The 24,907-nt window shown below is 38.3% G+C and overlaps 1 protein-coding gene across 2 annotated transcripts in view; it reads left to right on the top strand.

The window, feature by feature from the left end:
- The first annotated feature begins 3,984 nt into the window (after positions 1–3,984).
- CHST9 (carbohydrate sulfotransferase 9) overlaps positions 3,985–24,907 on the top strand; it is a 188,724-nt gene continuing 167,801 nt past the window's right edge. The window contains exon 1 of one of the 2 annotated variants that reach the window (XM_087819023.1): positions 3,985–4,089. The gene's annotated coding sequence lies outside the window, so the exon portion shown is untranslated. The remainder of the gene's footprint in view (positions 4,090–24,907) is intronic. The other variant, XM_087819024.1, reaches the window with a different exon arrangement.

Below are 24,907 nucleotides of genomic sequence, written 5' to 3'. Positions count from 1 at the left end.
GTTTGGTGTAGCAGGAGGTAAATCATTATGCTCAAGACTCTTCCTAGACTGTAAAGTTTTAATACTCTACCCTTTAATAAGAAGTTTTCTTCTTAAATTTCAGAGAAGAAATTCCACTTTGTATAATACCACATTCTGCATCCTATAGATCAACTTCAGATAACCAGAGCCACATTACTCTAGTCTGCTCTCATTTTTGTGTTGAATTTCTTCTGCCAAGGAAAATGCTACACCAGCTTTTTCATTTTTTTATTAGAATTAATTTTGGATGTCACTATGCAGATACGTTGATATGTGTAGTTGAATAATCATCCAAACAGGTTAATTAAAATAAGTGATCAGGACCAGACATCATGGAATTTTTGAAAGTGGAAGGGTCCTTAAGGCCCATCCGGTTTGATGACCTCATGCACTACAGAAGATAAAATTGAGGCCAGGGAGAGATTTGTCCAACTTCATGGAACCAAATCCAGCTCTCTAGCACTCTTTCCATTTCATCTCACTAGCTTAAGCTTTTTAAAACCCATTTTAAATCTCTTTTCCCTTAAGAGTTGTTTATTTTTATTTTCCCCCAGAAAAGTCTGGATTAGCCTGGCTGAGCGTGGCTCAGTGGTTGAGCATCGACCTAGGATCCAGGAGATCGGGGTTCGATTCCCAATCAGGGCATATGCCTGGGTTGTGGGCTCAATCCCCAGTCGGAGGCGTGCAGGAGGCAGACAATCAATGACTCTCTCATCATTGATGTTTCTCTCTCTCTCTCCCTCTCCTTTCCTCTCTCTAAAATCAATGAAGATATATTAAAAAAAGAAAAAATCTGGATTAAGTGGCTTCTATCATCTATTACAAGAGTCCTGCCATTCTCCCCTTCTGGTTCAGTATGATAGCTTGTGTTCTCCTGCTCATGAATCAACATAAATCATGTCCTTTCATTATTTTTATTGTTTTACTCCTGCCCTACAGAATAAGAGAAAGATAATTTAAGGGGAAACCAGTACAGCTACTGGTCTATATCCTCTACTGACTCCTGTAAAATAATTTCTTTCCAGGTAAATATATCTTTATTTTCCTCAACAAAACAGTTGGAACCATAAATAAGATGGTTTAGCGATATTTGCAACCTCCATGTGGCCTTGTATATTGTGCTTGATACGTTCCTGCTGAATTAGTTTGGCCATTCATTAAGCCAAGTCATCACTGAGAACTGCATGGTTAAAGAAACGCTCAAAGGCAAATATAGCAAGAGCTATCCCATAATAGTGCTGTACCCACGCTCTAAAGGAACTTTTTTGTACATACAGACACTAGGAAAGTACTCTTCCTTACTCTTCCCTACCCGTCTACCCCTGTCTTCCTTATACACTTTTTTTCCATAAAATGTTATCAGCTCACTGGGCTCATTCTTTACACTATTAGCTACATTTTCAAAGTCAAGTTTGACTGCATTTCTTAAGCTTACCCCAATGTCATCTGCACTGTGGTGACGAACTCTTCCTTCCACAAAGGCACTCTGCTATCAAATGTACCTTGAGATTTGACAGAGAAACTTCTTTTATGACTATAATTGTTACAAACCTACACATTAAAGGATCAATGATCCATAGGCTTCATACTTGCCCAAGAAACAGTCAATAGTTAAACATTTAAGAAATTCAAAGAACTAAACAAAATTAATAGACTGGAGAGTTTGGAAACATGCTGTGAACCAATGTTTTAGAAACAATTCACTATGTAAAAATTAAATTAGTTTAACTACAAAATTTTAAAAAGTGGTATTTTCATTTAACCACATAACTCCCAGTCAAATGCAGTGGGAAGATGTGTCGTATACTGATGCTCAGTACACAATTTTAGGTGATTCCTTGATCCTTCATTCATCAACTTTGGATAACAACAACATTCAGTTTCCTTAGTCATCAAAAATACTTTAACGGGTTTGGACAGAGGTTTAGGACTAGAAGACGGTTCACAGTTCTAAGTGTTTGATTTGCTCTGATAGATGAATGAAATTAATTCTAAAGACTGGAAAGTCCTGCAGTAGACTGGCATTACCTAGCAGCACATCTATCAAGCAAATTCAGTCAGAAGTTGACCTGATCATGACCACTTTCCCCCATTAGCGACAAAAGCTTCAAGAATTTAAAAATTAGAGTTTTGCCCAGTCGGGCGTGGCTCAGCAGTTGAGCATTAACCTAGGATCCAGGCCATCGGGGTTCGATCCCCAGTCAGGGGCGTGCAGGAGGGGGCCAATCAATGACTCATCATTGATGTTTCTCTCTCTCTCTCCCTCTCCCTTCCTTTCTCTGAAATCAATAAAGATATATTAAAACAATAAAATAAAATAGAAATGATAGAGTTTTAATGATAGTCTCGCTCAAATCCTTTATTTTACTAATGAGAATGCGCAGACCACAAAAGTTGTGTGACTTGCAGCAGCGAAGAATTAAAGTGCAGACCTTCTGAGCCTGGCTAGGATGTCCTCACTGCTCTGGTGTAATGGACGGTCACAGCTCCAAGAGTTCATAGAACATGGGATGGCACCCATGGGACCAACCCAAAAGAAACTAAGTAATATTGGTTAGTTCAGTCAACAAGCACTCATCAACTGCCTGCCAGTTAAATACAGCTCAGAAACATTACCTTGTTTCTTTAAAAGTCCAGCTGCAGGAAAAGAGGTTCATTCTGGTGAGGAACAAAGACCTTCGCTGCAGGGAAGTCAGACGCTGGGTTAAATGTTAAAAAACCGACCAGCCCCATACAAATTAAAAAATAAAATTCTTATAACAAAAAAATAAATAAATCAGGTTCTGTTTAAAAGAAAACAGAATAGGGCAAACAAGTCCTGTAATGGTTACTTCTTCACTGACCCAAAGTTCACTACCACCGGATGCTATTCCTAAGCCATTCATAAAAATAAGACCTCCTGAAAATGTAGGAAATTGATAACATCTGTTTGAAAAAGAAAAAAAGAAAATTCTAATGTAAAAATGAGGTAGTTTTAACCACTTAGCTACTTTAAGAAGAAAAAAAGGTGTTTTTTCTTAATTCATAGAAACTGCCTGCGTGCAAAGTAAGCAACCAAGGGTTATGTTAATTATATTTTCCCTAGTTTGGTCCAATGGTTGTTAGCATAATGTTTGGAACTAATTTTTAAATCTCAATGAACTGTTTCCTTTAATGATTAAAAAAAAGGTTTTTTGGTGTGTGTTTTGTTGCTGTTTTTATCCTAACCTGGGTCTTTCCAAAGCCCTTTACAAACTGCCAACTTGAGCTTGTGGATTTTGACAAGCGTGGCCTGAGACCCGGGGGCCCCCCTCTATTGTACGCGGCCACTGTGCTCCGCGCTCCCCCACAGCACCTATTTCCGTGCGGCACTTTACTGACTTTTATCATCAACACATGTACGTATTTTTTAATCAGTAAAGCGAGAGAAAGTCTAAGATCTGGGAGTCAGTGTTCGCCATCACCTACTGGTTTGTCCATCAGGTGTTTCTCCAACACTTGGGAATGAACCCGAGCCAGGGCGGGCGAAGAGGGAAGGCGAGTCCGCAACCCGACCGCGCGGAGAATCCCTTCCTCGCCCGGGGGCGGAGGGCCCGCAGCCCGGGGCCCGACCCGGGGCTGGGACGGAGCGCGAGTCGCCAGCCGGGGTAAGACCAGAAACTCAGAGGAAGGAGGAACGACAAAGGCGGAGAAAAAGAAGGCAGGCGGGCTGGAGGGAGACGTTGGAGATAAAAAAGCAGGAGGCGGAGCTGCGGGGCGGGGGCGGGGGCGGGGGCGGCTGGAGCGGGGCGGCGGGAACCCGCAGAGCAGAGGCGGCGCCGCAGCCCCAGCCCGGCGCACCCGCGAGGCGAGCGCCCGCCCCGGCCGCCCCGCGCCGCCCTCCTCCGCGCGCCCCGCGCCGCCCCGGCCGCCCCGCGCCGCGCGCCCCGCGCGCCCCGCTCCGCGCTCCTTCCCACCCGGCGGCCGGCGGCGGGAGGCGCCCGCGAGAGTTTGCTGCGGAGCGCGGGCAAGTTTCCTGCAGAAGCTGCGCTCCTGGGAAAGCTGTACCTGCGGCTCCCGCTCGTCTCCGCCCCGCTCGCCGCTCGCGAGGTAACCGCACTTGGGCTGGGACACGTTTGGGGGTGGGGGCAGGCGGGGGAAGTTCGAGGTCGGAGGGGCTGAGGTTGCGGGGCGCCGTGCGGAACCCAAGATCAGAGCCGGGTCGGGTCGGGCGGGGAAGCGCATCCTCACCTTTCCAGGCACTTGGCCCCTGTGGGCTGCGGAGGCACCTTTCTACCCCGCCTCCCCCCGCCCCCGCCCCGCAGTATTTGCCCCCACTTCACTTCCATTCACTTTGCTGGACGTGCTGGGGGCAGGGGCGTCCGGGAGCTGGAGGGGGTAGGAAGCCTTTGGGAGGCCTGAACTTGCCACCTACCGGCGTTGGGTTCCTGGGCGCCGGCGGGGCACCCCGGCCTCCAGGATTCGGGTGCCAGCCCCCACTGGGGCACGCGGGGGTTGGAAAGAGGGCACCGTAAGGAACAGTCTTGAGTTTCTGAGGCCGGTTTATCCGGTCCTCCAGCGCGTTTGGCAGAAAGATGGGCATTTCTGCCGAGGGGCCGTTTCTGCGTGGGTCCCAAAGTCGGAGACCTCGCTAAGGCCGCCTTCCCTGGGGAGCCCTGAGGGGGTCGCGGCCCAGCTCGGCGTGGCGGTGGGAGAAATGCGGAGGGGTTGGGGGGCGGGGGGCGGCGCTGCCTTCACTTTTCCGCGGCTACCTGCTCCCTCTTCCGCTCCGTTTGAACGTCCTGCCTGGCGGCGTGTTTTCTGACGGGAGGCTAAAAGGTGTTACGGTTGATGCCTGTCGGGAGTTATTTCCAACTAAGTTCGCAGGTGCGGAGCTAGAGCTGCCGCTGCGCCTCCCCGCGCCCGCAGGTCCCCCGCTCCCTCCCGCAGGCGGCCTGTTCCCGAGGAACTCCCAGGGTTTCCAAAGGCAGGGCAAGTAATAGTGTGTGTGTTTCTGTGACGGTTTTCCCCCCTTTATGTGATCAGAACCAAATCAAAACACCATGGCTGTTTAATATGACTTTTTTCTTTCTTTTTTTTTTTTTTGCAGTTTTTATAGTACTTAAGAGTATATTATTGCGCTGGCCGGGTGGCTCAGTCGGTTGGAGCGTCGTCCCCTACGCCAAAAGGTTTCTGGTCTGATTTCGCCGTAGCGCGCATACCTGGGTTGTGGGTTCCATCCCCAGTGGGAGCGAGTAGGGGAGGCAACTGATCCATGTTTCTCACATTGACGTTTCTCTCTATCTCTCTCTCAAATCAATAAAAAATATCCTCGAGTGAGGATTACAGATTTTTTTAAAAAGAATATTATTTACCAATGTTTATTTTTCTTCACTTTAACCTCAAACATTTCATTAATCTCTCTATATATAATTTTATCTGTACTATTACTATTACACTGCGTTTAAAGGACGTGGGCTTCTTTTAGACTCACATCTACACACCAAAATACAGTGTGACTGTATTTAACATTTATGTGTTCCTGATTCAGTAGCCCGGCACCTGCCAATTCCCCCACATTATCGCAACACCATATGCCTATCAATTGAGGATAAGGAGAATGGCATTGTTTTTCATGGTCAAGGGTACCCTGAACTATCAGATTTTATTATTATTGCTCAGAGGGTTTTAAAGGGCTTCACTCCATGTGAATCAAATATACAGAACAAAATTACAGTTCTACCTGATGCATTACAATAGAATACCATACCTAGACACTTAGAATTGACTAGTTATTGGGAGGAAATGAAAATCCCCTCATCGCACAGATAACATTTTGATTGAATATAGTCAATAAGAAATAGCACACATTAAAGGCCTTGGAAAAATGACAAGAATTTTCCTCTTGCCTTACTAGGTTTTTATCTGCTTTACTACATTAGCACCTTCCAGAAAATGAGCACCTTGAAGATAGATGTTGGTATGTACTGACTACACACCACATTTTTTTTTAAACACAGAGGCTTGGTGACAGTCCAAAAACATCAGTGTTTTAAATCATTACCAACCATCTGTTCTCTCCCACTCACTTAAATTGAAATGTTTTATTTTCACAGGTATCAAAACATACATCCTCATTTCATGCATTTCCATGAACATCCCCAAAGCTGTAATGGTATCTGATGTTGGCCCAGGTTCAGCAACTGTTGTGTTTGGCTTATTACACTATAAGCTCCCTTCTCTTTATTTTCAATGAAAGGGGAAGTCAAAAAAGTGTTAAAGCCTTTGGCCAAGACAGGTGTGTACTCCAGTGACAGCTGATTGCGTTTTTCCTCCATCTTTTTACCAGAGAGGAGCTGAGACTTAGTGCAGCTGAAGCCTCCTCCTGGTGGTACTTTCCCTTTCTTTCTGGTTACAAGGATAGCATTTGGTGCTCTGAAGCATGCACTAAACAGCCCCATAATCCAGAAAATTAGTGTGGTTTCCAGAAGGAGGGAATATCTTCCCAGGAATAACTTACAAAATAGGAGACCAATTTAATATTCCAAACCCTAAATTAAGTAGACCTGAGATGTACACATCATTCACATACAAATATTGGGTATGAATAACATAGGATATTTTACATAGGATATGAATAAATTGTGTAGTATTCTTTATATTCATGCTTGGGAATCTGGGTGAGTTTATATACAATCAGCAGATAGTTTCACACCCTTCATTTGGTTCAAGTCATCATTCAAGAAAGATTGAGGTATTCAGTCCAACCTTACCTTCCATCGTGCATGCTTTCCCATTTCGGAATGTTAGCTAAAACTGCAATGTTAGGATATTTTTACTATTCAGAATTACGTTGTATAATATGTTGTTCCTTTACTGTAGCCAGAATGTTGGGAAATTCTTTTTGCTCAAATCTGGATGTAATGCCCCAATGCACATTCATAGTTTTGAAGAGAAAGATATTGGCAATCTTGTTTACACTTTGTGCATAATTGATACTTACTTGAAGACTATCAACCAAAAAATCTGGGGCTTCCCCTTCTTATCTGCTATACTGCTCTATATTGCCCTTGTCTTGAAAGTATAGGATTCCCCCTACTTACTACCAAGATAGCATTAAAAAGAATGAACCCAAACTTTAGAAACTTTTTAAAGTAAAGTTGCCCTTAAAAATATGGCCTAATTTAAACATTTGGAAATACATAAAGATGTGTTATATCTTATTTTTCTATATACTAAAAATGAATTATTGAGGGGAAGAAGTTTCACCATGTATAGTAAGCACCCTGAATTATTCATGTTAATGAGAGCAGTAGGGGCAAAGATAACCCCAAATCATGGTTATTTAAAAAGTCATTTGTGTTTGTCTTTGGAATGTATTACATGTTTGGTTTAAAATAGATTTTCGTTGTTATTTGGGGCAAGTTGCCTTTCTAATTATTTTGTTTTGTTTAGGTTAATTTTAAAATGAGCTTACACACCTCAAACATCAAAACCAATTTATGGGGAATGGAGAAGGTGGGCAGCCTGCCCAGAAACGAGCTGGGTGACAGAAATAAGCAAACCTGGTATGACAACTGTGTAGTAGATTGTATATAATTCACAGGAAGATAATCAGGACTTAGTTGTATATCTAGTTAATGAATATGTCTTAAGAATTAGACATGTTCCCAGAAAACATAAAATCCTTTAATCCAAATATGAGAAATGCAATCCCAATTTATACCTAACTGGTGATTAATATTTTTAAAACATGATAGCGGGGTGTTCCTGAAAACCAAATGGGAAGATTCTAATTTATAAATCTTACTAAACTAGATTTTTAAGTATGAGGTTTTCCTAAAGCAGACAAATGTGTAGGTGTGAAGGTGACATTCATAAGCCTTACATATGTACTTTCCAAAAGAGGAAACAGCAAGACACCATCAGAATAAGGGATTTGGTCCATTTGATCTCTGCACCTATGCTCCAAAGCCATGCACATTTCATCAAAGAGAAACTCTCAAGGATCTATTGTGACTGTGGACCTGGTTAGATAAAATAGTTTAAGTTCAGGGAGACTGCCAATTTAACAGATTTCTATTGTGTTTTTCAAAAGCTCCAGGGCAAAATTGGTAGTGGATGAAAGAATTAGTTGAGCAAGAAGTTGATTCACACCATGACACTTGCTGTTAAACACCTTGTTTATGCTCAGTGTTCAGTTGTATATAGATTTTGTTGAATTGTTAGTTTTGTGAACTATTAGAAAGAATTTAGAAAACCTCTGTGGAAAAGTGTAGAGCTGCCAAAAATATATGATTGGAGAAGCAGATAAGATCATTTTTATTCAAGAATTCAAAGCAAAAAAGTAAGACTGTGACTTCCACAGCAGTGAGCAGAATGGTAATAGGAAAGTGGATGTCGCTTTCCGAATGAGAACTAGGTTCTCATGATAAATGTGCTCACTACTTCAAGTGTATGGGTACTTCTTTCTTAAGGACTCATTTTTTTGTTTTGTTTTTTATAAGGCATGGCATTTTTTAAAGACTTGACAAAACCATGTATTTTAAAAAGAAAAAATGTGGTTGGAATAATTGAGACCCAGAGGACATATTTTATTTACGTTTATTAGAAGAATCAGTTTCTTCTGATCAGTGCCTAGGTCTTAGGATCAGATTTATGCATTTTGTTATGAAGCTGGAAAAGACCTTAAAATACTTTATCTCAATGCCCTCGTTTTACAGTTAAGGAAATGGGGGCCTACAGTGATCACAGCGAGCTGCTCAAGGTCACAGTGATGGTTAGTGGCAGAGCAGAAACTAGAAACCCGATTTCCTGACTCTTCATCCAGCTCCCATGTAGTAAGTTGGGTAGTTAGATAAGAGAGTTAATTCTTTCTGGCCATCACAATATCAACTGTACAACATAGTCACAAAATGAGGTGGTACAGAGGTAAATGCAGAAGGCTTGTGATTTTTCTGTCTTCTGTCATTCACTGAATGTTCACTATGCCATAGCCCTGTCCTCTTTTTTTTAATTTAATTTTTTTATTGTTGACACTATTGCAGGTGTTCCCCATCCTCCCCCCCATTTGCCCACCTCCACTCAGCCCCTGTCCCCCTCCCTTGGCTCTCACCACACTACTGTCTGTATCCATGGGCTATGCATATGTGTTCTTTAGCTTATCCCTTCACCTTCCTTTATTCAGTCCCTTCACCCCTGTCCCTTCTGACGTTTGTCAGTCTGTTCCATGTATCCATGCCTCTGGTTCTATTTTGTTCGTCAGTTTATTTGTCCACGTGTCATTAGAGTCCACGTATTAGTGAGATCATATGGTATTTGTCTTTCTGTAGCTGGTTTATTTTGCTTAGCATAATAATCGCCAGACCAATCCATGCTGTCTCAAAAGGTAAGAGATCCTTCTTTTTTAAAGCTGTGTAGTATTCCATGGTGTAAATGTCCCACAGCTTTTTTATCCACTCATCTACTGATGGACACTTGGGCTGTTTCCAGATTTTGGCTATTGTAAATAGCAGTGCTATAAACATAGGGGTGCATATATTCTTTCTCTTTGGTGTTTTGGGATTCTTAAGATATATTCCTAGAAGTGAGATCACTGGGTGATAAGGCACCTCCATTTTTAATTTTTTGAGGAACCTCCATACTGCTTTCTAAAGTGGCTGCACCAGTCTGCATTCCCACCAGCAGTGCACTAGGGTCCCCTTTTCTCCACACACTCGCCAGCACTTATTTGCTGATTTATTGATAGTAGCCATCCTGGCAGGTTTGAGGTGATAACTCATTGTAGTTTCAATTTGCATGTCTCAGATGATTAGTGACCTTGAGCATTGTTTCATATGTCTGTTGGCCATCTGTATGTCCTCTTTGGAGAAGTGTCTGTTCAGGTCCTTTGCCAATTTTTTAATTGGATTGTCTTCCGGATACTGAGTTGTATAACTTCCTTATATATTTTGGAGATTAACCCCTTATAAGATGAATCATTGGCGAATATGTTCTCCCATACTGTGGGTTCCCTTTTCATTTTGTTGATGGTATCTTTTGTTGTGCAGAAGCTTTTTAGTTTGATGTAATCCCATTTATTTTTTCCTGTTTCCCTTCCCCTCAGAGACATATCGGCAAATATATTGCTGCGAAAGATGTCTGAGATTTTACTGCCTATGTTTTCTTCTAGGAGTTTTATGGATTTGTGACTTACATTTAAGTCTTTTACCCATTTTTGAGTTTATTCTTGTGTAAGGTGTAAGTTGGTGGTCTAGTTGCATTTTTTTGCACATATCTGTCCAATTTTAATTTTTTTAATAACAATTATTTTTGTTACTCTCTTAGTGTTCTGAAAAGTAAATCCATTAATAATATAGTTTCTGAATATATCTGTAATGAAAAGGAGCAATAAAATACAAGTAATTTGTAATAAAATGTGATTTCCCTACACTAATGTTTGGGTATGACTTCACTGGAGCATGTATTAAAGAAGTCAGCCCAGCCAGCGTGGCTTAGTGGTTGAGTGTCAAACTATTAACCAGGAGTTCATGATTCCATTCTCGGTCAGAGCACATGCCCATGTTTGGGGCTCAATCCCCAGTGAGGGCTGTGTAGGAGGCAGCCGATCAATGACCCTCTCTCATCATTGATGTTTCTATCTCTGTCTCCATCTCCCTTCCTCTCTCTGATATCAATAAAAACATATTAAAAAAAAGAAGTCAGCAATTTGCATGTGTATATATAATGAATAAATTTGGATTTAAAACATAAAATAATCAGAAGACATTCCATAGAAGAAGTACAGACAAATGAAAGAACAAGTGTAGACTAAAAGTGGTGTTAGGATAATTATAAACTGGACTTATTTGTGTATAACAGAAAGAAGGAAATAATAGTAATTGTTATGGGGGAAATATGGGAGGTCAAATTATAGACTTTCAGAGTGGAGAAAATGTGGAAGTATGATACTGTGCACATGAGAGTACATACTATTAACCTACTTCCCCCCAAATTCCAAAGCTACTTTATGGAACATTATCATGTTATTACTAATGTGAACTGTACTTCAAGGAACTCTGCAGGTGACTCACCATATTATCAGTAATAGCAGATCAAAGATTGCCAAAATGAAAATATTGATTGAGTGCTGGTATTGCCTTTTAAATTTTCCAGTAATATTGTAGTCTATCGATTCTAGAGTTAGGAGACAGATTATACAAAATGATTGAATTACCATTCACCACAGCAACCTTATTGTAAATCGCTGGGCTTTTGGTGGAGATTCTTATAAAATGCTTAATTATGATTATGTAGCAGGTTCTACAGGTTGATATTCAGTATAGGTTTAGTTCAGTGGGACATTGCATGTTATATGGGACATTTGGAAAAATTTTCATTAAGCAGGACAGCTCCACCTCCTCACCCATATCCAACCTCGCTCCCCTCTTCCAGAAATCATGACACATGTGAGCCCTTCTCAGAATATTCTCTAAGGCATAGTCTGGCCCTGATGAAAGTTGTAGGGCTGGGTGCAGGGGATCAAGGGGGGGGGGGCACATCTGTAATACTTTCAACAATAAAGATAATTTTTTTAAAAAGAGTTAATATGAAATGTCATTTCAGTATTGGCTACATCAAGCATTTTGAATTTACCAAGTTATAAGTAAGATATTTTTTTCTTAGGCTACTTCCCACTCCCTGTCCATTTTAGATGTCTTTTGTAACATTGTATATCTTACTCTTTTTAAAGAAAGAAGCTTTTTAATGTAGACCCTTAACAGGTAAAATTGAAGGTATTGTGTGTATGTGTGTGAATAAGCAGTTGCTTTCTCACAATCACAAGAAGGGAATGTTTTACCCAATCAAGAGAGGCAGCTTTTCCTACAAAGGGGAAGCAGCAATTGTATACAACACAATTTGATCTATGATTGTTTTGCTGTGTATTGTTCATTCCTACTGGAAGCTTCTTGGTCAATTGAATGGCCAGGCACTCAACCTCAGGCTGACCCCTAACTTTATTTGGTAGACTTTTGTTACGATTTCTAATAAGTGTATAGTGGTGCAGTGGGAACTGAGAGAAGATGAAATTGAGGTGTTTGGATTGTGGAGATGATAAGGAAAATAAGGGCTTCTTTCATTTGAGCAGCACAAAGATCTGTTCTAGGCAGTGAAATTTTATTGGAATATCTGCTTTTTCCTGTTATGCTTTTTATTCTTGTGTAGAATAAAGGCAAAGATTTTGAAAGCAAAGCCCTCCTTCCTCTTTGAACTGTTAACTCTCGTATACAAGAGAAAACCTTCGTTGTCAGAATAAACAGATACAATACATCCCAGTCACTGGGTTCATGGCGCCTCCTTTTACTATACTACTTCAATACCACCCTACACTGAAATCTAAAACACTCAAGAATGTAGGTAAGGAAAGGAGCCCAGCCAGCGTGGCTCAGTGGTTGAGCACTGACCCAAGAAGCAGGAGATCACGGTTTGATTCCAGGTGAGCTCACATGTGCAGGTTTCAAGCTCAGTCCCCAGTAGGGGGTGTGCAGGAGGCAGCCAGTCAAAGATTCTCTCACTCATCATTGATGTTTCTCTCTCTCCCTCTCCCTTCTCTCAGAAATCAGTAAAACATCTAAAAATAAAGACAAGGGAAAATACACCCAGTTGACGTAGTGAAAGAAATTTTAAAAGCTCCTATTAGATATTCATGAAAATGGGAAAACAAAATAAGACAACATTATCAATTCAATGAAGAATGTAATACTTAATTTTTCATTAGTTTCTAAAGCAAGAAGCTTATTTTCACTTTGTAGTCATTTCTATTGTTTTCTTTTGTATCACAGAGGGAATTAGAGCTTGACCTATAGTTACACGTTACTTTAAGCAAATAGTCTGTGAAGATTGAGGTAAAATGATGGTGTTTGCTTTAAAAAAAATTCAAAATTGAAACATAAACACAATTTTTTAGAAACATCTCTAAATAAATTTTATTTTCCTGCGGCATTCTTTGAACATTAAATTAGAATGCAGGTAATTTATTTCCTCCCAAAATCAATTTTCTCAATGTATTAAAATATACTTAGGTGTTAGTAATATTATTGGGCTAAAAGCAGAAAATATCAACATTCTTTTACCTGTAATATTTGTACTCTGTTTGCAATTAGGGATTTTTACTGTTAGGGAATGAGATTCTACTTCTGTGACAGGGCTCGCATTCAACTGCAGGCACTTGTACAGTCTCACTGGTTATTAATGGCTGGAGCTCGAGTTGTGCTGATTCTTATATATTAATCCTATACTTACATGATCACTTTTGTGATCTATCTGTCTATTTATTTATCTGCCTGTCTCACTTGCTACAAAGTCTAGCAAAGTCAGATTTTCAGATTTTGCAGATCAGGGAATTATAGCAACATTCAGAATAGAAACGGATTTGCAAATTGTTGAACTCTCCTCAAGTAGCAGAGATTGCTCATCTCGTACCTCAGAAATTCAGTTCATCTCAAATTTTCCCAACATACATACGCAAAGTGCTATCCAATAGGAATTCCTTGAAATTATTGACATATGTCTTATTTAGAGCACTCTAGAAAATATAACTATGGCTCAAAAAGTTCTTCTAAGTTCCCTACTTGTAGATACAACTGTGTACTTGGCATTTCTTCTTGTCTATCTTAAAGAAACATCAGATGAAACATGTCAGAATCAAACTTGTGATCTCTGCCCATCTCATACCAAACCTCCAGGGTTCCCCGGCTCCCTGTCTGGGGTTGATCCTTGACATTCCCTCTCATTCAACTGCATATCACAGCCTTCACGCCACCACTGATTGTTACCTCCCAAAGTAGACTGACAAAGCTGCCTTCCACCGTCAGCCAAGTCTGAGCGTTCACTGTGTTTTGTCTAAACAACTGCAGGGGCTTTATAACTAGTCTCCTGGCATTCCACATTGCTCCCCCTCCAGACCCATCCTCCAAGGGTGCCAGAGGAGCCCTTGTAGAGTACAAATTGGAGAACTGTCGCTCCTTCGACTCCACCATCACTTAGGCGGATTACCATTGCTTTGTTGAAGACAAAGGCCAGAACTGTGCACCTGATTTTTTGAAACTCAGCCGGGTCGGACTCTTCTAGCCACATCTCTTTTGGTTCTCCTGCTCCTTCCCCCTGCTTCAACTGGCTGGTTCTCTTCCAGTTGTGCTGACTCATCTAGCTCCTTCCCATCCCCATGCCTGTAAACATGCATACCCAAAGATTGCCTAGTTAACATTAGTTAACACTTAAAATGTCCACCCAGATGTCTCCTTCTCAAATGAGACCCCACTTCCCCTAGAATGAGCTGAATCCCCTTATAATATACTTATACACACATGCATACTTGTATGCATAAACGTATCCATATTTATGTATTCAGATCCCTCATTGCAAATAACTGCAAAGAGTTGTAAATTCACATTTACTTGTGTAATTATTTTATTAACCACTAAGATAGGACTCCCTCTATCTTATATATCTTATATTCCTAGAAAATGCTGCAGTGCCTGCTTAGCATGGGAGTGTAATGAGTATTTGTTGACTAATATACTATACACAAATACACACTCACTCACCCCCATCCTCACATTCTAATTTAAATAAATAAATAAACTTACAAACTGTGACACCCCACTTGATCTTTCTTGTGACCTCCCCAAATATCACTTCTCTTTCTTCAAATTCTCTTTCCTGTCAGTGATTCAGCAGAGGTGATTTGAGTAGTAGTACTACATTTGCTTAGAAAGTGAGGCAGGTCAACTGAATTTCTTACCAAAAAACCCCCCAAAAACCCAGGTTTTTTTAATATTATTTCCTCTAATATGTGACATCCCTTGATAATTTCAAGAATTTTTAAAGGCTTTGCTTTATGGGGTTTTATGCTGTGCTGTTTGTGCACATTTTGGCATTAGACAGGAATCTAAAAAAAAAGAAAACCCTCCAAAGGTTACCTATACATATGGTCTCCATATGGAGAGGAAAGAGATGAAAGAGAACAAGAATTAAAATAAGAATAAGTATATGAAATTGAGAGAGTAACGTAAAAGTCGAGGCTATAAATTAAAGGTTCATATTTTTAAGACTTGCACAAAGGCTTCAAAGTATGGCTAAAATAGTTGAGGAACAGATCTATCATACTGGCTGGCACTATGTTGTAGGTACTAGTCTACTATTTGCGCCTAAGTCCATTTGCTGCATTAAATGTGAGTTGAATTAGTCTTCTTTTTATTTAGAGCTCTCCTGCTTCAGTTAGTTTAGGGGAGAATCTGCCAAGCCTGGAATACCTTGTGCCAGAAAACAAGGAAGTGCTCGAAAACTGATGGGGACACATCAGAAGCACATAAAAGCCAGATTTAAGGGACACCCACTGGCCAAATTTAGGATCACTTGAACATAGAAAGTAATAATGTATGTAGTGGATTAGAGCACATTGAATAAAAAAAAGTATCCATGAGCCCATAGAGTGTGTATAATGTGCAGACAAGGGTGGATACAAGGAAAAACTCTGTTTCACTGAAGAATATAAGTTAATAAAATGCAAAGAAATGATAGAATTATAAAGTAACTTTTTTGCAACTACTATTATAAGAATAATAAAAAATTGATCCACCATTAGATGAATAGTTTATGGGGATAGGATATTCACACTATCTCCACATGTCACCCCACAGATTGCTTACTAACTGCAAAAGGTACCTTGACAGGAAGAAACCTGGCAGGCACCAGCTTAGCCAAGCGAAAAGACTTGACATCACCAATAGTGGGACAAACTGACCTCATGTACTTCTTGGTATGATACGCGCATGAAACAGGATACACAATCACCTCCAAAGTTATTTTGCCAAAAATGTTTCACCTGGAATGTTTCATGAGGAAATAATCAGAAATAATTTTTCTTCTCCAAAGTTGTAAATTCAAATTGTAAATATTCTTCACGATAACCAACCTGAGCATTTCAAAATTATCAATGTCGGTGAAAAAACTAGAAAATTGTTCAGGATTCAAGAAGACTAGGAGACATGCAGCTAATTGCAAGTCGTTCTTCTTGATTAGATTCTGAATGGGGGGGAAAAAAGCTACGAAGGATAATAGCTGTAGGTCATATAATAGTATTACATCCCTGTTACATTTCCTGAGTGTTATAATCATATTGGGGTTCTGTAGGAAAATGTCTTTTGGAGGAGAATATATATTTGGAAGTATTAAGAGATGAAATTCATGATCCCTGCAACTTCTTTTCAAATGATTCAGCAACCTATGAGAGTGAAATAAAAATGTGGCAAAATATTAACAACTTAATCTAGATAAAGATTGTATAGTGTTTATATTATTGATAATTTTCTGTAGGTTAGATATTTTTCAAAAAAAAATTGGGTAAAATAGTCTATGACTTTAAGTCAGCTATCCAATGGATGAGATCATTGTCACATTGTATGAAGTGAGCTAGCATGTGTGAAAGTTGTTTAATTAGGCACTTAGAAAAGTGTTCTCTCCAAAATATCTAAATATCTTCATTCAGCATTCACAATATTTCATAATTTAGATATAAACACTTAAGAGAAAGCTATTTTTAAAAGAGTATATTTTAGGCAATATAGGAGGCAATACATGACATGATACTATTAGTAAGTATTAGATAAACTAATAGTTTTTTTATTTTTTAGTTGGATATGAGAACTTTTCAACATCAGAAGTTTTAATGGGTAGTTAACTTGGTAATATGTTTTCTCTTCTTCCATAACTTTCCTTAAACATTTGGTGCTTACCTGTGAAACAAAGTATAAGATTACTGGTGATTTTTACTGAAAGATCCAAACAGCAGTATGCAGTATGCAGTGTAGATTAGATCTGGCCAAAGGCCCTAAAGATTTAGGATCCGGTGTGATTCACAACTGTAATCTCAACTGAACTCCAGTCCAGGTGGGCAAGCACTGTTAGTGCTTATGTATTAGAAACAGCTACTTACAGCTCAGTACCTTCCCCCCAAAATTCTCTGTTTAGTCAATAATGTGAGAGCCAATTCTATATGAAGCACAAAGTAAAAAAGGTTAAATAAAAAACATTTACAAAATTTGTAATAAAACATCTCTTCAGAAAATTTTCAAATTGTTTAAAATATTTCTCCTCTCATTAAAGCATATGATGTAATATTCATACTTCGCACGAATACTTTTCTGATAACATTTTGGGCTGCTTAGGATATATATACCTTTCACGTAACCAGAACCAAGTGGAGTGGTGCTTCTTGATTTTTGATTAAAAACAGAATGTTTAGATCTTCTTATAAGATACAATAAACCAAAGATAAGAATATCAAAATAATTATTTTCCCTTATGTTGCATGAGAGTTCACAAATTATTATAAATTTTAACAAGCCAAAGAGTTTTGCATTTCTGAAAATTCTGAAAGAACCAGTTTCTTGATACTGCCAGCTTGTACGTGAGGCTAAATTTCACTATGATAGGAACTCCTCACTAAAAAAGAATTATAATTCATCTTCAGCTTATATTAAAACAAATAATAATCAGTTTGAACTTGGTGTTGTTTTAATATGGGAAAATAGCCAATTATTATGGGGAAAGAACTTGTTCTTTAAAAGTCTTCCTTATCTTCAAGTAAATGTAATAATAGCTTTAGGGCTTGCACCCACTGTCCCTCTGTGCCCCACCCCAAGCTACTCATATGTATATTAGTAGTAAGGCAATGGACACGCACATTGCTGAGAGAATTTTAAGATCTGAGAGGATTGAGTGAGATTGAATTTTGTGATCTTAGTAAACTATTAATTTATATTTATTTCATATTTTTTAAAAGTCCTAAGAACATGTACAACATAAGTTAAAAGTTGTTTGAATTTATAACAGTAGGAAAAGTGGAACTCCGTATAAAATTTGGCTTTAATAGAGAGCAGCTATAAGGAAAATTTGTGTAGGTAATTATTAGCTGGAAGCTATTTGTACTCTAAGTTTATTGAATATACATATATGATAATAAGACTTTGCACGAATAGAACCTTTGATAATAAATTTATGTAAAAGATTGTGCCGTGGGGAATAATTCTAGATATTTAAGAATATTGAATTCCCTGCACTCAGAATGCAAAACTTTAGACCAAGTATGTAACTATTTTTCATTTATGATGTGTAATAGGTCATTTTACCTAAAGTTTCAGAAAAGAAAAGTAAAACAGACACTGGAAAATGGTGGTGTTCTACTTGTACACACATTCCAAACACTGGAATCACAGAAAAAATAACAAGGAGACCTGTGAACCTGCCCCCGGAAGTGAGCTAACCTGCACCCAGCACCACAGTTATCAGAAATAAATCAATATCTAATCACTACCTGGGAAGTCTTCCTGTCATGGCCTGTTGGAATCACTGATTAACTGGTTTTAGCTTCTGTGGCATCTACTCACCTACTTAGAAAAAGTACTTTAGTAGTAAAAATATAGAGGAGTTGCATTCTCTTTATGAACAGTATACATTTATAACACTCCACGGAACTGTACATACCCCCAAGGTAATTGTACTGTATGTTAACAATATAAAAATAAAATGAAGTACCCTTCCAATTCCCTTTCCTCATTTTAGATTTATGTCACATTATTATTTTATATTTCATATTTTCATCTTTAAATGAAATCAGTGCTCAAACTAGTCCGTTCATTACTGTTTTCCTTTCTGATTTATTTTGGTTTATTTTGTGGGTAGCTAGGTTGCATTATAAATTCTTTTCTAGGCGGGCCATGTGGGTTATATTTCATGAATTTTGGCTTGCACAGTCCTTACCCACTACCACCCCTCCACCACCATGCTCTCCCCTTGCTGGGTTCCTATGTCCCTAGTCCATAAGCCATTTTCTGATTTTCTGTCTATTCTTGCAGCGGCGAGCAATCTGGTGCAGCGGGGCAGCCGCAGCTCCAGTATCGGTCTTGCCTAGAATGCCCTCTGTCAACAAGCATATTCGATTTGCCCTCAAGTTTAAACGTTCAAGTCCCTAACTCTTTGTTGTGATTTAGCAGTCACGGCTTTTCCTCCATTGTCTCCCATAGGAGATCACTCCATAGGTAAATAAAAATAGTAGGTGATGTTTTATTTTCTCTAGCCCTACATTCCCAGTCATTCTGACTTTCAGTAGGGAAGTATCCACCTTCCCTATAGCCTACTTACGCCCTAGATGTCACTGTTTCAATCTAAGTTTTGCTGGACAGCCTTTTGGGACTATGATATTATTTTTAGGAGAATATATATCCACCTCAAGGTTTGAGAGAGAGAGAGAGAGAGAGTGTGTGTGTGTGTGTGTGTGAGTTTCTCTCTGGGTTTGCAGAATTCAGCAGGTATGCTTTACAGTTAGTGATTTGAAGTTGTGCTTTTCTTGTTTAATTGAAGATAAGAGTACTTTTTCTCATTACTTTCTAATAGGCTTTATTTTTAGAGCATCTTTAGGTTGACAGAAATGTTGAGCAGAAGGTGCAGAGATTTCCCATATACCTCCTGCCCCTCTCCCCTGCCCCTCCACTGCCTCCATCATTACCAGCTTCCCACACAGGAGGGGTACATCTGGCACAACTGATGAACCCACACTGACACGTCATTATCACCTAAAGTCCATAGTTTGCATTGTGGTTCACTCTTGGTGTTGTATGGTCTATGAATTTGGACAGATTTATAATAACGTGTATCCACTATGATAGAATCATACAGATTTCACTACACTACCTGGTCTAGCTAGGAAGTGCGAGGAATGGTGGAATATACAAATGCAACTGTCCAGTAGGCATTTAGAAATATGAGACCAGAACCAGTGAGTTACTGGAACTGAAACATGGTTAAATTTTTATCTTTGCAGAAGTCAGATCATTTCATGGGCTACTGAGTGCAGAAGAGAAAGTCAAACTTCAAGGAAGAAAAAAAATGGGTGGGGCTTTTCAAGGTTGAACCAAGCAGAGATCATCATAGGAGCCAGGGATGCGACACCTTTCAGAATGGTCAACAGGCCAATGCCACAAAGGGGTTGGGAACTCAAAAGATGTATTTTGCAGTAGCAAGAAGGAAATAAGTTGTAACCATAAAAAAGGAAGTTCTCTGTGGTTGCCTGGATGACCAGGTGACAGCTAATCAGAACATTTCAGTGTGAATGTCCACTATGTGAGTACCTTAGATGCAGATAAATGATGCAGTGATGCCAGTGTTGGAAAACAGAATGTTTTCTTAAGACAAATAGCCTTTTATATCCTACTTTTGGGTATCAGGTAACAGCTCTGACTTTTGGTAACTAATAAAAAAAATAAATTAGCTCATTTTGAACAATTTTTAATAGATCTCATAATTTTGCATCACTCTGTTTTATTTGAGGAGGACACTTAAGTTTAGTGGAAAGAATGTAACTTGGAGACAGGCGAAACTGAGTTTGGATTCTGGCTCTTCCTGTTATGAGTCATGTGACCTTTCATATTTTGGTGTTTATTTACCCTCTCTCTGAATAATATCCACATTTGGGAACTTGATATTTTAGTTTATATCTATTTATTGATTTTCCACCATAATAGAAGAGAATTTAGTCTTTTCCTTTCTCATCTTACCGCACATATGTGTACTTTTCATTTCCAACCCTCCAACTCTCCCAAAATAGTGATAGCATTTTTTCTAGATACATAGTGTTGTCATAATCATGGCTGTACAAATATTATCCACAGCTTGGCCATGCAATTTAATTTTTTTCTTTCCTGAATTTCCTATTTTCCCTGAAGTTAATAGTATCTTGCTCTTTCATTTGCTTAATGTTCTAAGTTGTTTTCACTGATTCGGGCAAACTCTTCATCATTGTTTAAATATCCTGTCTAGACGTTTAGACAAATCAGCTAGTCCACAGTTTTATCTTTCTAAAAAGTTTCTCCCAAGCCTCTGTCCTTCAGTTTGAACTGCTTGCCCTCTAAACCTGTTCGACAGCTTTATCCGTCACTACCATCCAGTAATTTCTCTTATCTCTCTCCTTTGCTGGACCTGTTTTCTGTATCTTATTTCTTCCACTTTTCTTACTCCCTTGCTTTGCCAGACCCTCCTGTAGCTTTTGGGGCGGTAAATTTTTTTTGAGAATTTATATGAAAATGCTTATTCTACCCACACCCGTGGTTGAGATTTAGGTAGAATTTAATAGAATTTTAAGTTATGTTAGTAATTTACGTGATTAAAATGATTTTACTTGAGAATTTTGAAGGCAGTCTTACTCCATTGCGTTACTTTAGATTCCAGAATTGCTGTTGACAGTCCTGATGTCACTGGTACTTGATCTTCTGGATATGTTCTGGTTGTTTCTCTCTGACAGCAGATGAAATCTTTTCTCCATATCTAGTGTTCTGAAATGTCTGTATGATGTCCCTTGATGTGCTTATTTCCTAGTCAATGTGCTAATTACTCAGTGATCCCTTTAAATATGGGAACTCAGATCCCTCAGTTCCCTGAAATTTTCTTACATCATATCATGGTCTTCTCCCTTTTCTTTCTCAGTTCTATCTGCCTGAAACTCCTATTATTCCGATTTTTAATCTAGATTGATCCTATTTCCTGGCTTTTTTCCCCCTCCATCTCTGTCCTTTTGCACTACCTTCTGAGAGGTCACCGTATCTTCTATCATCTGGCTTTTTTTTTTGCTCTCTGATTTCTTTCCTTTTTATTAAATATAGGGTTTCGTCCTGCTTTAATAGAAACAATGTTTTCTCTTATCTCTCTAAGGATATAAAGTATGGTTCTTTTAAACTTTTAATTTGTTGAGTTACTTTCTTTTTTGTTGTTCTTTGCCTGGCTTCTCTTTGGTTATCTGGTGTGCTCTCTCTTGCCTTTCCTCTTCGGGAGACACTAGTGTGCCTCTGCTGGCTTTTATAGCACACAGCATCTTGCTTCTTGTTGGTATCTACGGAAACACTTTTATTTCAGTGTTTATGATCTTTTAGGTTGTTCATCACTCCTCTACCTGCATTTCATTTTCTAAAACTTTATTTTCCTCTCACTCTCTTGTAATCATCTCTCTTCTTCCATTACTTGTATCTTTGTAAATATGTATATTTTTTAGTTTCTTTGCTTTCATTTTAAAGGAATTTGAGGAGGGAAATACGTGAGTTCAGTCTGCCTCCAGCTAACTAGAAATGCTCTTCATTGATTAGTTAATTAAATTAATTAAAACTAACCAGTACAACAATAGCATTACAAGCATCACCAATTATTTATACTTATGTAGACTCCTTGAGGTTTCATGATACTTTTTTTTACATGTTTTGTTGTACTTCCTGCTTTTTTAGGCAATGGTAATTTTCAGAGTTATGTATTTTTTTCTTCTTTCCTTTGTTGGTAGCATTTCAGGCTTCCCAATATATCTATACTTATTTTAATAACTACCTTACGCAGTTACTTTGATACTGTAGTATGAGCACTGCTTTTGTGACGTGTTCTCTGACAGTGCCTTAAGAGCTTACTCTATGATATTTTTGCAGATTTATTTTATTTTTATTTTTAAACCAAGATTTGTAGGTTAGCACCTTTGCCATTTTAGTTTATGTGATTTTTCTATTAAATGCTTGCTGACTAAGCACAGATGGGCTAGAATGTGAAACAAGGGGAAAGAGGGAGCACACAGAATTTAATAAATATTTGCATGAGATTGCTTGAAGCTAGAGATGAATGCTTGGCTTACAAACTTGACTATAAGACAGGGATCGTAATCATTTTAGAATATATACCTATTCTAGTCTCTTACAGAGTTTTATATTAGCCATAGAAGTTTACTGTTTTATGGAAAGCAGCATTATCCTTTCTGTAAGATGCATTATACAGTAGCAACACATCAGATGCCTAGATAAAATATAATGAAGAAAAAAATCAATCTTCCTTATAGGTTTTGACTGTCTAGTTAATCATTAACAGAAATAACTACCCAACATATCTGTAAGGAAGCAGATACTCTGTAAATATAATACCTTTACAAGGATTTTGTTGTTACTATGATGAGCAGAAGAGGGAATTTATCAATAAGGTAATATATAGGTGACAACATACAAAAAATATTTTATCTATGTAACAACCAGTAGCAATAATAATAATAAAACAATCTATGTTTTATTGTCGCACCATAAAAATACTAATTTGAAAATATATTTAGACAATTTGTTGAACATAGAGCAATCACAAACTTGTCTAAATTATCATAAGAATGTGTTGTACTAGATGTAGTCTTAACTCTTTGACATCAATTAAGTATAGATATTGCTATTTTACTGTAAAAGGTAAAATTCTAAACCCAGTTTGATGCATTCTGTTTTATGTTGTAGGTAACATTCTAATTTGAACTACTGCTTACTCATAAGGAGTAAGTGGAAAGAGCAAAATGACTTCCTAATGTTCTGTTGCCTCTTCAATGCTGCTCGGTTTTGTTTTGTTTTGTTTTCATTAGCCACACAACCCTGACTGACCAGGAGGGCCAGAATGTCAGAATGTGCAGGTCTGCCATGCAACAGGACTGGTCAAACTGCAATATCTAGTAAACTGCAGGTTCCAGAAGCTTTATAATCTGCCCTTTTCACTTAAGAACATATTATAAATATTTTTCTATTATTTTTTAGTCTTGCAAAGTTTTATTTTATTTTTTAATATATTTTTTAGTTTTAATTACAGTTGACATACAATGTTATATTAATTTCAGGTATACAACATAGTGATTAGACATTTATATTCTTTATGAAGTGATTACCCCAGTAAGTCTAGTTACATATCTGGCACCATACATAGTTATTGCAATATTACTGACTATAGTCCTTATGCTGAACTTTACATCCCCATGACTAGTTTTATAATTACCAATTTGTACTTCTTAACTCCTTTCAGCTTTTTCATCCAACCGCCAACCCCCCTCCCATTTACTTGGCAACCATCAGTTTTTTCTCTGTATCTATTAGTTTGTTTCTATTTTGTTTGTTCATTTATTTTGTTTTTTTAGATTCCACATGTAAGTGAAATTATATGGTATTTAGCTTTCTCTGTATGACGTATTTCACCTGGCCATAAAAAGGAATGAAATCTTGCCATTTGCAGCAGCGTGATTGGATCTATTATTTTAATTATTCATCTAAAATATCAATATCTCATCTATATAATATTTAATTGCATGCCAGCTTTTGTTAACTTGTTTTTTGAGGTCTTTTGTAAGTAGTCATATTGCCATGAAGCTTTTTAAAATTCTCCCCCCCGCCACAATCCAGTATTATCCTGTTTTTGGATTATATCACTTTTTTTCAGCTATAATGTCCCACCAAACTTACTAGATTTTATAATTCCTTTATATATTGGGCTATCTCCCTGAAAAGCAACTTCCCATTTTAGGTGACATAAAAACTCATGTCCTGCTATCATTGAAATAGAAAACAAAAATATAAATGAGCATATTGCTCATTTTCATAGTACTCAGAGTACCTTGTTATTACCTAATGTTCAAGGGTATATCCATAACATGCATATGTAACAACTATCTTTCTCTGCTCTGCACTACAAGAAAGCACATACACTTTTTCTCTTCTGACACTTCGAACTAATGGTTGAGATAGTAAATTATCATCTTTCAATTCTCCTCAAAATCCTCTGTTCCTTTTTAATCTTCTCTTGATAATTTCCACATTGACCAAGGCATCTTTTCTGGTCTCATCTTTTTCCAGTTTTGGGGGAGGTGGTGGAACATATTTCAGAGTTAACCTTCATGTCTGCTTTCCTTAAATCATTTTCTTATATTTATTTATTAAGCACATGTTTTACTTACTGCCCACCATGCACTAATGTTCTATCTGGGATTCTTAATTGCATTTTCTTTGTGACATGTTTCCTACTTCACGTGTTTTCTTTTGTGTGAAGCACACACTTCTTTGCTTCAATTGTT

This window comes from Miniopterus natalensis, chromosome 7 (assembly GCF_054644295.1).
Source record: "Miniopterus natalensis isolate mMinNat1 chromosome 7, mMinNat1.hap1, whole genome shotgun sequence".
NCBI lineage: Eukaryota > Metazoa > Chordata > Mammalia > Chiroptera > Miniopteridae > Miniopterus > Miniopterus natalensis.
The sequence above is the reverse complement of the archived record's forward strand: the minus strand, read 5'-3'. Positions and strand labels throughout refer to the sequence as shown.